We start from the raw sequence: 12,602 nt of genomic DNA, 5'->3' as shown, positions 1-12,602 counted from the left end.
TTTAATTGGAAAGGTTGCAACCCTCCCTTATAGGGAGGATCCTCTACACCTGAAGCCCACTTGGCAGTACCCAGCTGAACAAAATTAGGACCCCAATGAAGGAAGAATGCCCTTATTAGAGCACTACTTATTAGTGCATCTTGGCAGGGCTTTGAAAAGGGGAACCAAAGCAAAAGAGTTTGAACAAAATTCAAGAGACTCAAAATAAAAATCCTTTCCAAAAATTCAGAGAGGTCTTATCAGGCCTACAGACATCATCTTAATGCAGATCCTGAAGCCCCCTAAAATATTAGAATGGTAAATTTGACCTTTATTTTGGGCAAAGTGCCTCAGATATCAGGTGAAAGTTGCAAAAATTAGATGGTGCACTTGGAATAAATCCTTATCAATTGGTAGATGTTGCTTTTAAAGTGTTCAACAGGGAGCAACAACAGAAGAAAGAAGATGCAAAATGAAACACCACTTTTTGGCAGTGGTATTGGATTCCTGGAAGCTGAGTAACCGAAGAGAGGTAAGCCACTATTGGGGAAGGAAAAATGTGCTTCTGTAAGGAGGAAGAACATTGGAGAACAGATTGCCCTAGGCTGAAACATAAGAAGAAAATAAAAGACAAGAACCTCTCATATGGTAGAAAGAGGAAGATTCTGAAGAATGAAGAGGCCCAGGTGCTCCCTTGGACTTGAGGCAACTAATTCCCCACAGGAGCCCCCAGTAAAATTGACAGTGAAGAATGAGCTGATTAACTTTTTGATAGACTTCACCCTAAAGTTTTTCACCAGAACAGCTTGACAGAGTCCCACCAGAGCACACTTTAAGCCTACAGGTGGTGTTCATGAAAACTCCAGGAAAGGAAACAGAGCTCTCCCCCACCCTCAAGGTCTACAAAAGGGTAAGACCAGAAGTGTGTGTTAACAGCACCCCAGGGAAGCCCAAAAACACATGGCCAATAGTAATCCCATTAAAAAGGGATGCTGGGACACCTAATCTAAAACAACATCCTCTGAGGCAAGAGGAGCACTTCTCCCACAGATTGACTTGTCACTACCAGCCAGTGTATTCCTAGCCAGTGTATTCCTTGAGTCTGCCCCTCCAGGACGTTTACAAAATTGGTGGTATTGGTACTGTCCCTGTGGGTTGAGTGGAGACTGGTATTCTCAAACCTGGCATGGTGATCACCTTTGCTACAGTCAATATTACGACTGAACTAAAGTCTGTTGAAATGTACCATGAAGCTTTGAGTAAAGCCCTTCCTGGGGACAATGTGGGCTTCAATGTCAAGGACATATCTGTCAAAGATATTCGTTGTGGCAATGTGGCTGGTGACAGCAAAAATGACCACTGATGGAAGCAGCTGGCTGCACAGCTCAAGAGATTACTTGAACCATCCAGGCCAAATCAGTGCTGGATATGCACCTGTGCTGGGTTGTCACACAGCTCACATTGCTTGCAAGTTTGCTGAGCTGAAGAAGCTTGATTGTTATGGGGAAAAGCTGGAAGATGGCCCCAAATTCTCGAAAACTGATGATGCTGCCATTGTTGATATGGTTCCTGGCAAGCCCATGTGTGTTGAGAGCTTCTCTGACTGTCCTCCTCTGGGCCATTTTTGCAGTTCGTGACATGAGCCAGACAGTTGCTGTGGGTGTGAAAGCAGTGGACAAGAAGGCAGCTGAAGCTGGCAAGGTCACCCAGTCTTCCCAGAAATCTCAGAAGTCTAAATGAATATTATCCCCAATACTTGCCACCCCAGTCTTAATCAGTGGTGGAAGAATGGTCTCAGAACTGTTTGTTTTAATTGGTCATTTAAGTTTAATAGTAAAAGACTGGTTAATGATAACAATGCATCATAAAATCTTCAGAAGGAAAGGAGAATGTTTTGGGGACCATTTGCTTTGTGTGTGGCAAAGTTATTAGTTTTTAAAATCAGTACCTAATTGGTTAAAGCCCTCCTTAAGGAAATTATCTCCTGATTTGGATTAAGCCATTGGAACTACATTCATCCTGGAGCCTACAGTCAACAGGAAAAACCAAGAAAATGAATAGTAACTTAACTTGGGATAAGGCCTTGCCAGTTGCTCTGATATTGATCAGTGTCTCCTTCTAAGAAGCAAGCTTAAATTAAGCACTTTTGAAATATTGCATGGTAGGCCATTCCAGGTGTCTGCCCAGGTGAGAGAATCTATAAGTGCTCTAAAAGAACTAGCAGTTGCCAAATACATTAAAACTTTGGGCACTATACTAACCTCTGTTCATGAGTTTGCCTCCAACAAGTCTGCATATCCAACTGAAGCAGATGGTAATTTCAGTGCAGCTGGAGAAGGGTTAATCAATTTGTTTAACTTTGTCCAAATAATTACAACAGGAATTTAGTGTTCGTATTGAGAACTGGAACCAACACCCCAAGTTCAATTACAAATTAGACAGAGTGCTAAGGGGTTTCATCAGGTTCAAATAGTTGTAGCTAAAAAAAGACTGACTAAAGATTATAAGGAATATTTGTCACCTCCATTCAGCAGGAAGTAGCCAGAGTAGTCTTTGTCCCTTTTCCCACAAGATTGTGGAATGGACATTGACAGTGCAGAATTGTAACAGGGAAGAATCTTTGTATTCTATTACAAGTTAATCACTAAAGGGATGTTGCATGTAAGCTTAAATATACATAATGGCCCATCTCTGGAACCCTGCCTCCCAGGTAATGAGCATTAAGCTAAGCTACTTTTGTTTAGCTCACAGGAAATATCCTGACCAGGCCCACCTGTGAATGACTGCAGGAACACATCCCCTCTGGAGGCTGACCAGAATCAGGAAATATTTTACTTGATTCCTTCCCCTTTCAGAAGAATCCTGAATTCCTGAATTCTAACTCAGGCAAGATGTATTTTGGGGACATGAGTCCACTATCTTCTTGGTCTGCTGGCTTTCTAAATAAAGTCATTATTCCTTGCTCTAACAACACATCTCTTGATTTACTGGCCTATTGTGAAGCAAGCAGTATGAGCTTGCACTCAGTAACAATAACTTTTAATTCTACTATAAAAGATAAAAGTATTAAAAACAATTATAGATTATGTTAATGATACATATCAATAGTGTGTAATGAGTGAGGAGGAGAGATAAAGCTGAGACTTTTTGTATGCAAGTGAAGTTGTTATCAACTTACTTTAAGTTATTATCAGCTTAAAGTAGACTATTATAGCTCTAAGATATTTTAGGTAAGCCCCATGTGACCACAAAGAGAATACCTATAGAAGTTACACAAAATAAAAAGAAGAAAATCAAAATCTATCAATACCAAAAAATAAAAATCCAATGGGAAGACAAAGGAAGATAGAAAGAGAGAAAAAGAGGGACAAAAGAATCACAAGACAAACAGAAAAGAGCTAACAAAATGGCAATAGTAAATCCTTTCCTATTAATAATTACATTAGATGTAAATGAACTAAATTCCCCAATAAGGAGAGTTACTGAACGGATTAAATAAGAAAGATCCAACTTTATGCCATCTGTAAGAAACTCACTTTAGATTTAAGGATACACATAGGCTGAAAATGAAGGAATGGAAAAAGATATTAGCCACTCCTGCTTTGTTTTCTTTTTATTATGAGACACAGACTTTAAGTCAAAAACTGTTTCTAGAGATAAAGATATTATATAATAAAAGGGTCAATTCAACTGGAAGATATAACAATTCCAAATACATATGTGCTCTGATGTTGAGTGCATAAGTACACTGACAAACTGAAAGGAGAAATTGAAATAAAATAATAGGAGATGTCAGTAAGCCCACTTTCAATAATAAATAGAACATTCAGACAGAAAGTCAATAAAGAGCAGAATAGAGCAATGCTGCATACCAAATGGACCTAACGGACATATACAGAACTTATCATACAACAGCAGAAGAATACATTTAAAGTGCACATGGAACATACACTAGGATAGGTCACACATTAGATCACAAAATAAATCTTAACAAATTTAAGAAGATTAAAATCATACCATGGATCATTTCCTACCACAATGGAATAAAACTAGAAATCAATAGCGGCAAGAAAATGGGAAAATTCACAAATATGTGGAAACTAAATAACACACTATTTAACAACCACTGGGTAAAAGAGGAAATCAAAAGGGAATTTTAAAAAATATCTGAAGACAAAAGAAAATGAAAACACAACTTACCAAAACCTACAGGATGCAGCAGAAGCAGTGCCAAAAGGGATTTCTATAGTAATAAAGGCCTACATTAAAAAAGATCTCAAATAATCTAACTTTATACCTTAAGGAATTATAAAAAGAACAAAATAAACCCAAAGTTAAAATAAAGAAGGAAATAATAAAGATTTAGCAGAATTTTTTAAACTAGAAAAACAATAGAAAAAGTCAACAAAACTTTGATTCTCTGAGTATTGATATTCATTGGACAGTTAGATGAAAATGAATTGCAAATTATTAATGAGTCACAAATAAGACCTATTTCTTGAAAATGGAATAAGCATCAACTGATACTCCTATAATAACTATTACACTATTAAAAGAGGTAAGGCCCCTGAAAAAAAAATTTTTGGAAGAGATGGATTTTAGAAAAAAATGAACAATAATGACAAACCCTTAGTTAGATTAAATTAGAAAAAGAGAAAAGACCCAAAATCAATTGGAAATGACAAAAGAGACATTACAATGGATGCCTCCAAATTTATAAAGATCATAAGGAACTATTATGAACAATTATATGCCAACAAATTGGATAAACTACAATAAATTGATAAATTCCTAAAAATGTACAACCTAACAAGAATGAGTCAAGAAGAAATAGAAAGCCTGAACAGACCAATAAAAATATAAGGAGATTGAAGTAGTAATCAAAAGTTTCCCAAAAAAGAAAAGCCCAGGCCCAGTTGGCTTCACTGCTGAATTCTACCAAATATTCAAAGAAGACTTAATGCTAATTGTTCTTAAATTCTTCCAAAAAATAAAAGTAAAAGGAATACTTCCAAATTTATTTTATGAGGTCAGCATTGCCCTGACACTAAAGCCAAAGATATGACAAGAATAGAAAACTATAAGCCAACATCTCTGATGAATATAGATGCAAAAATCCTCAATACAGTACTACCAAACTGAATTCAACTCATCAAGTAGATTACACACCATGACCAGGTGAGGTTTATTCCTGAGATGAAATGTTGGTTTAACATATGAAAATCAATCAATATGATATATCATATTATCCAAATAAAGGATAAAAATCACACAATTATCTCAATAGAAGCAGAAAATAGTTTGTTCAACATACATTCACAATAAAAATTCTAAACAAAATAAGAATAGAGGGAACTTTCATTACCAAAATGAAAGCCATTTAGAAAAGCCCACAGCTAGCATCCTAATCAATGGAGAGAAACTGAAAAGCTTTTCCTCTAAGATTGAGTACAGGGCAAGAATCTCCACTTTGCCATTTCTATTTAAATAGTACTGAAGTACTAGTAAGAGCTAGACAAGAAAAAGAAATAAAAGGCCTTCAAATCAGAAAGGAAGAAATAAAATTATCTTTCTTTGTAGATGACATGATCCTATATGTGGAAAACCCTAAAGAGTCCATAAACAAAAACTGTTAAAAGAAATAAATGAATTCAGTAAAATTGCAGGATACAAAAATAAACATATAAAATCAGTTATATTTCTTCATGCCAACAATGACTAATCTGAAAAGGAAATAAAGAAAACAATCCCATATACAATAGCATCAAAAAGAATAAAACACCTAGGAATAAAATTACCTAAGGAAGTGAAAGATCTGTACACTGAAAACTATAAAACATTAATGAAAGAAATTGAACCAGACACAAAAAAATGGAAAAATAACCTGTGTTCATGAAGTGAAAGAGTTAATATTGTTAAAATGTCCATACTATCCAAAAAGACCTAGAGACTCATTGTAATCCCTAACAAAATTCCAAAGGTGTTTTCACAGAAATAGAAAAAAACAATTTAAAAATTGGTATAGAACCACAAAAGGCCCTGAATAACAAAAGCAATCTTGAGAAAGAAAAACGAAGTTGAAGACATCACACTTTCTGATCTCAAATTATATTACAAAGCTATAGTAATCAAAACAGTGTGGTACTGGCATAAAAACAGGCATGTAGACCAATGGAACAGAATAGAGAGTCCAGAAATAAACCCAAGTACATATGCTCAATTAATTTTTGACAAAGTTGCCCAGAACACACAATGGAGAAAGGATAATCTCTTCAATGAATGGTATTGGGAAAACTGTATATCCACATGCAAAAGACTGAAACTGGGCCCTTTCTTATACCATACACAAAAAACCAACTCAAAATGGATTAAAGACTTAAATGTGTGACTTGAAAGTAATAAAAGCACTAAGAAGGAAGTTTATAGAGATAACCACCTACATTTACAAAGAAGAAGATTTCAAATAAACTACCTAAATTTACCCTCAAGGAACTAGAAAAAAAGAACAAAGCCCAAAGTTAGCAGAAGGAAGAAAATAATAAAGATTAGAAATAAATATGAAATAGAGAATATTAAAAATTGACAATCTAAAATATGATACAAATGAACTTATTTACAAAACAGAAACAGACTCACAGACAAAGAAAACAAAATTATGGTTACCAAAGGGGAAAGGGTGGGGAGTTTGTGATTAGGAGATACAAACTACCATATATAAAACAGATAAACAACAAAGTCCTAGTGTATAACACAGGGAACTATGTTCAATATCTTGTAATAACCTATAATGGAAAATAAAATGAAAAAGAATATATATATATATAAATCACTTTTGCTGTACACCAGAAACACAACATTGTAAATCAACTATACTTCAATTTTAAAAAAGAAAATGTAGTATAATATATACATAAATAGAATATTATTCAGCCTTAAAAAAAGGCAGGAAATCCTGCCATTTGCCACACCATGGATGAACCTGGAGGACATTATCCTAAGTGAAATAAGCTAGACACAGAAGTACAAATACTATATAATACCACTTATATGAAGGATCTAAACTAGTCAAACTTATGGAAGCAGAGAGTAGAATGCTGGTTTCCAGGGTCTGGTGGGAAGATGGAAATGGGGAGATGTTAGTCAAAGTGTATAAAGCTTCGGTTATGCAAAATGAATGATTCTTAGAGATCTACTCTACAATGTGGTGCCTAGAGTTAATACTGTATTGTATACTTAAAAATTGGCTAAGTGGTAGATTTTATTTTAGGTGTTTCAAAATAATAACAATAATGGTGGTGGTGGTAGTAATAGTAGTAGGTAAAGAAGGCAGGATGAAACTTTTGTAGGTGATGGATATGTTTATTGACATAGATTGTGATGATTGTTTTACAGATGTATCTCCAAACACATGAAATTGTGTACATTAAGTATAGCTATTTGTATGTCAATCATACTTTAATAAAGTGGTTAGAAAGGAATAAAAGAAAAGGGAAAAAGGAAAACTATGAGAATTTGTTACTAGCAGACCTGCACTTCAAGAAATGCTAAAATATGTTCTTCAGAATGAAGGAAAATGACACCAGGTTGAAACAGAGACACTCAGAATAGAATGAAGATTATTGAAAATTATGTCTCTGGATAAATAGAAAAGATAATTTTTTTCTTTGCTATTTACCTTTTTTTATGAGTCACACACTAATTATAGCAAAAATTATAATGTTGACTTGTGGGATTTATTATCTATTTATAAGTAATAAATATAACAATTGTAATATCAATGAGGGGAGATGTCAAGCATATGAACTTATACAGTTGCAGGGTTTCCATTTTTTTACATTAAATGATATAACACTAACCATAAGTGTATTGTAAAATGTTTAGAATGTATATTATAATGCATAGAGAAACCTTTGGATATTTAAAATAAAAAATCAAAGGTAAATTAAGTGATGCTAGAAAATATTCAAATAATCTAAATAAAGGAAGGGAAGGAGGAACAGAGGGAAAAAACAGAGGAGACATGTAGAAAAGAAATAATAAGATTGTAAGAAGATGTCCAACCATATAAATAACACCATTAAATATTAATGGATAATAAATTTGTATACTTTTAAGACACTAGTTTTGTGGTAATTTGTTAGAGTAGCAATAGGAAAGAAATACAACTTATATCAATGAACAAATTTAAATTGGTAAAAATATTCTTCCCACAAAGGAAAGTCCAGGCCCAGATGACTTCACTGGTGGATTATATCAAATATTTAAATAAGAAATATTAACAATCCTACACAAATATTAGAAAGTGGGGGGGTGATAATACCAACTCATTTCATGAGGTATTACTCTGATACCACATCACAAGATTATAGAACTACAGAATATTCATGATGACCAGAGATGCAAAATTCCAATAAAAATTTAGTAAATTGTATCCAATAATATATAAAAATCATAATTCATTATGGCCAAATGGAATTTATGGCAAGAATTTAAGTTTAGCTAGTTCAAGATGGCACCATAGGAAGATCCTGAAACTCCCTTCTCACTCACACACTGAGTCTACAGCTACATATGGAACAATTTCTTCCTAAAAAGACAAAGTCTGGCTGAGTGATGACTACACATTGGGCAAAGGAAAAGAAAACCACATCAAAACAGGTAAGAGGAGTGTTCTTGTCCCTGTGGTGAGCCACAGCCACCCGTGCCACTGCAGGAGACCCTCAAACACTAGCAGTCTGAGCCGTGTGGATGAAAGGCTCTTGGTGCTGCAGCCAGGAGTCAGTGCTGTGCCTCTGAGGTGGGAGAGCCAACTTCAGGACACTGGTCCACAAGAGACCTACCAGCTCCACATAATACCAAATGGCAAAAATCTCCCAGAGATCTCCATCTCAACACCAACACCCAGCTTCACTCAACGACCAGCAAGCTACAGTGCTGGACACCCTATGCCAAACAACTAAAAAGACAGGACCACAACCCCACCCATTAGCAGAGAGGCTGCCTAAAATCATAATAAGTCCACAGACATCCCAAAACACACCACCAGACATGGACCTGCCCACCAGAAAGACAAGATCCAGCCTCGTCCACTAGAACACAGGCACTAGTCCCCTCCACGAGGAAGCCTACACAACCCACTGAACCAACTTTAGCCACTGGGGACAGACACAAAAAACAACGGGAATTACGAACCTGCAGCCTGCAAAAAGGAGACCCCAAACACAGTAAGATAAGTAAAATGAGAAGACAGAAAAACACACAGCAGATGAAGGAGCAAGATAAAAACCCATCAGACCTAACACATGAAGTGGAAATAGGCAGTCTACCTGAAAAAGAATTCAGAATAATGATAGTAAAGATGATCCAAAATCTCGGAAATAGAATAAAGAAAATGCAAGAAACATTTAACAAGGACCTAGAAGAACTAAAGATGAAACAGGCAATGATGAACAACACAATAAATGAAATTAAAAATACTCCAGATGGGATCAATAGCAGAATAACTGAGGCAGAAGAACGAATAAGTGACCTGGGAGATAAAATAGTGGAAATAACCACTGCAGAGCAGAATAAAGAAAAAAGAATGAAAAGAACTGAGGACAGTCTCAGAGACTTCTGGGACAACATTAAACGCACCAACATTCGAATTATAGGGGTTCCAGAAGAAGAAGAGAAAAAGAAAGGGACTGAGAAAATATTTGAAGAGATTATAGTTGAGAACTTCCCTAATATGGGAAAGGAAATAGTTAATCAAGTCCAGGAAGCACAGAGAGTCCCATATAGGATAAATCCAAGGAGAAACATGCCAAGACACATATTAATCAAACTGTCAAAAATTAAATACAAAGAAAACATATTAAAAGCAGCAAGGGAGAAACAACAAATAACACACAAGGGAATCCCCAGAAGGTTAACAGCTGATCTTTCAGCAGAAACTCTGCAAGCCAAAAGGGACTGGCAGGACATGTTTAAAGTGATGAAGCAGAAAATCCTGCAACCAAGATTAGTCTGCCCAGCAAGGATCTCATTCAGATTTGATGGAGAAATTAAAACCTTTACAGACAAGCAAAAGCTGAGAGAGTTCAGCACCACCAAACCAGCATTACAACAAATGCTAAAGGAACTTCTCTAGGCAAGAAACACAAGAGAAGGAAAAGACCTACAATAACGAACTCAAAATAATTAGGAAAATGGGAATAGGAACATACATATCGATAATTACCTTAAATGTAAATGGACTAAATGCTCCCACCAAAAGACACAGATTGGCTGAATGGATACAAAAACGAGACCCATATATATGCTGTCTACAAGAGACCCACTTCAGACCTAGAGACACATACAGACTGAAAGTAAGGGGACGGAAAAAGATATTCCATACAAATGGAAACCAAAAGAAAGCTGGAGTAGCAATTCTCATATCAGACAAAATAGACTTTAAAATAAAGACTATTAGAAGAGACAAAGAAGGACACTCCATAATGATCAAGAGATCGATCCAAGAAGAAGATATAACAATTGTAAATATTTGTGCACCCAACATAGGAGCACCTCAATACATAAGGCAAATAGTAACAGCCATAAAAGAGGAAATCGACAGTAACACATTCATAGTAGGGGACTTTAACACCCCACTTCCACCAATGGACAGATCATCCAAAATGAAAATAAATAAGGAAACACAAGCTTTAAATGATATATTAAGCAAGATAGACTTAATATGTACAGGACATTCCATTCAAAAACAACAAAATACATATTTTTCTCAAGTGATCATGGAACATTCTCCAGGATAGATCATACCTTAGGTCACAAATCAAGCCTTGGTAAATTTAAGAAAATTGAAATTGTATCAAGTATCTTTTCCAACCACAACACTATGAGACTAGATATCAATTACAGGAAAACATCTGTAAAAAACACAAACACATGGAGGCTAAACAATACACTACTTAATAGTGAAGTGAACACTGAAGAAATCAAAGAGGAAATAAAAAAATACCTAGAAACAAATGACAATGGAGACACGACGACCCAAAATCTATGGGATGCAGCAAAAGCAGTTCTAAGAGGGAAGTTTATAGCAATACAATCCTACTTTAATAACAGGAAACATCTCGAATAAACAACCTAACCTTGCACCTCAAGCAAGTAGAGAAATAAGAACAAAAAAACCCCAAAGTTAGCAGAAGGAAAGAAATGATAAAGATCAGATCAGAAATAAATGAAAAAGAAATGAAGGAAATGATAGCACAGATCAGTAAAACTAAAAGCTGGTTGTTTGAGAAGATAAACAAAATTGATAAGCCATTAACCAAACTCATCAAGAAAAGAAGGGATAAGACTCAAATCAATATAATTAGAAATGAAGAAGGAGAAGTAACACCTGACACTGCAGAAAAACAAAAGATCGTGAGAGATTTCTACAAGCAACTCTATGCCAATAAAATGGACAACCTGGAAGAAATGGACAAATTCTTAGAAATGCACAACCTGCCAAGACTGAATCAGGAAGAAATAGAATATATGAACAGACCAATCACAAGCACTGAAATTGAAACTGTGATTAAAAATCTTCCAACAGGCCTTCCCTGGTGGTGCAGTGGTTGAGAGTCCGCCTGCCGATGCAGGGGACACGGGTTCGTGCCCCGGTCTGGGAGGATCCCACATGCTGAGGAGTGGCTGGGCCCGTGAGCCATGGCCACTGAGCCTGCGCGTCCGGAGCCTGTGCCCCGCAACGGGAGAGGCCACAACAGTGAGAGGCCCGCGTACCGCAAAAAAAAAAAAAAAATCTTCCAACAAAGAAAAGCCCAGGATCAGACAGACGGCTTCACAGCCGAATTCTATCAAACATTTAGAGAAGAGGTAACACCTATCCTTCTCAAACTCTTCCAAAATATAGCAGAGGGAGGAACACTCCCAAACTCATTCTACGAGGCCACCATCACCCTTATACCTAAACCAGACATGGATGTCACAAAGGAAGAAAACTACAGGCCAATATCACTGATGAACATAGATGCAAAAATCCTCAACAAAATACTAGCAAACAGAATCCAACAGCACATTAAAAGGATCATACACGATGATCAAGTGGGGTTTATTCCAGGAATGCAAGGATTCTTCAATATATGCAAATCAATCAATGTGATACACCATATTAAAAAATTGAAGGAGAAAAACCATATGGTCATCTCAATAGATGCAGAGAAAGCTTTCGACAAAATTCAACACCCATTTATGATAAAAACCCTCCAGAAAGTAGGCATAGAGGGAACTTTCCTCAACATAATAAAGGCCATATATGACAAACGCACAGCCCACATCGTCCTCAATGGTGAAAAACTGAAAGCATTTCCACTAAGATCAGGAACAAGTCAAGGTTGCCCACTCTCACCACTCTTATTCAACATAGTTTTGGAATTTTTAGCCACAGCAGTCAGAGAAGAAAAGGAAATAAAAGGAATCCAAATTGGAAAAGTGGAAATAATGCTGTCACTGTTTGCAAGTGACATATAATACTATACATAGAGAATCCTACAGATGCTACCAGAAAACTACTAGAGCTAATCAATGAATTTGGTAAAGTAGCAGGATAGAAAAGTAATGCACAGAAATCTCTG

At 36.0% G+C, this 12,602-nt stretch overlaps 1 pseudogene; it reads left to right on the top strand.

Moving 5' to 3' along the window:
• Window positions 1-855: 855 nt before the first annotated feature.
• Window positions 856-11,971, top strand: LOC132594555 (elongation factor 1-alpha 1 pseudogene; annotated as a pseudogene).
• Window positions 11,972-12,602: the final 631 nt, after the last annotated feature.

The sequence above is a fragment of the Globicephala melas genome, chromosome X (assembly GCF_963455315.2).
Source record: "Globicephala melas chromosome X, mGloMel1.2, whole genome shotgun sequence".
NCBI lineage: Eukaryota > Metazoa > Chordata > Mammalia > Artiodactyla > Delphinidae > Globicephala > Globicephala melas.
The sequence above is the reverse complement of the archived record's forward strand: the minus strand, read 5'-3'. Positions and strand labels throughout refer to the sequence as shown.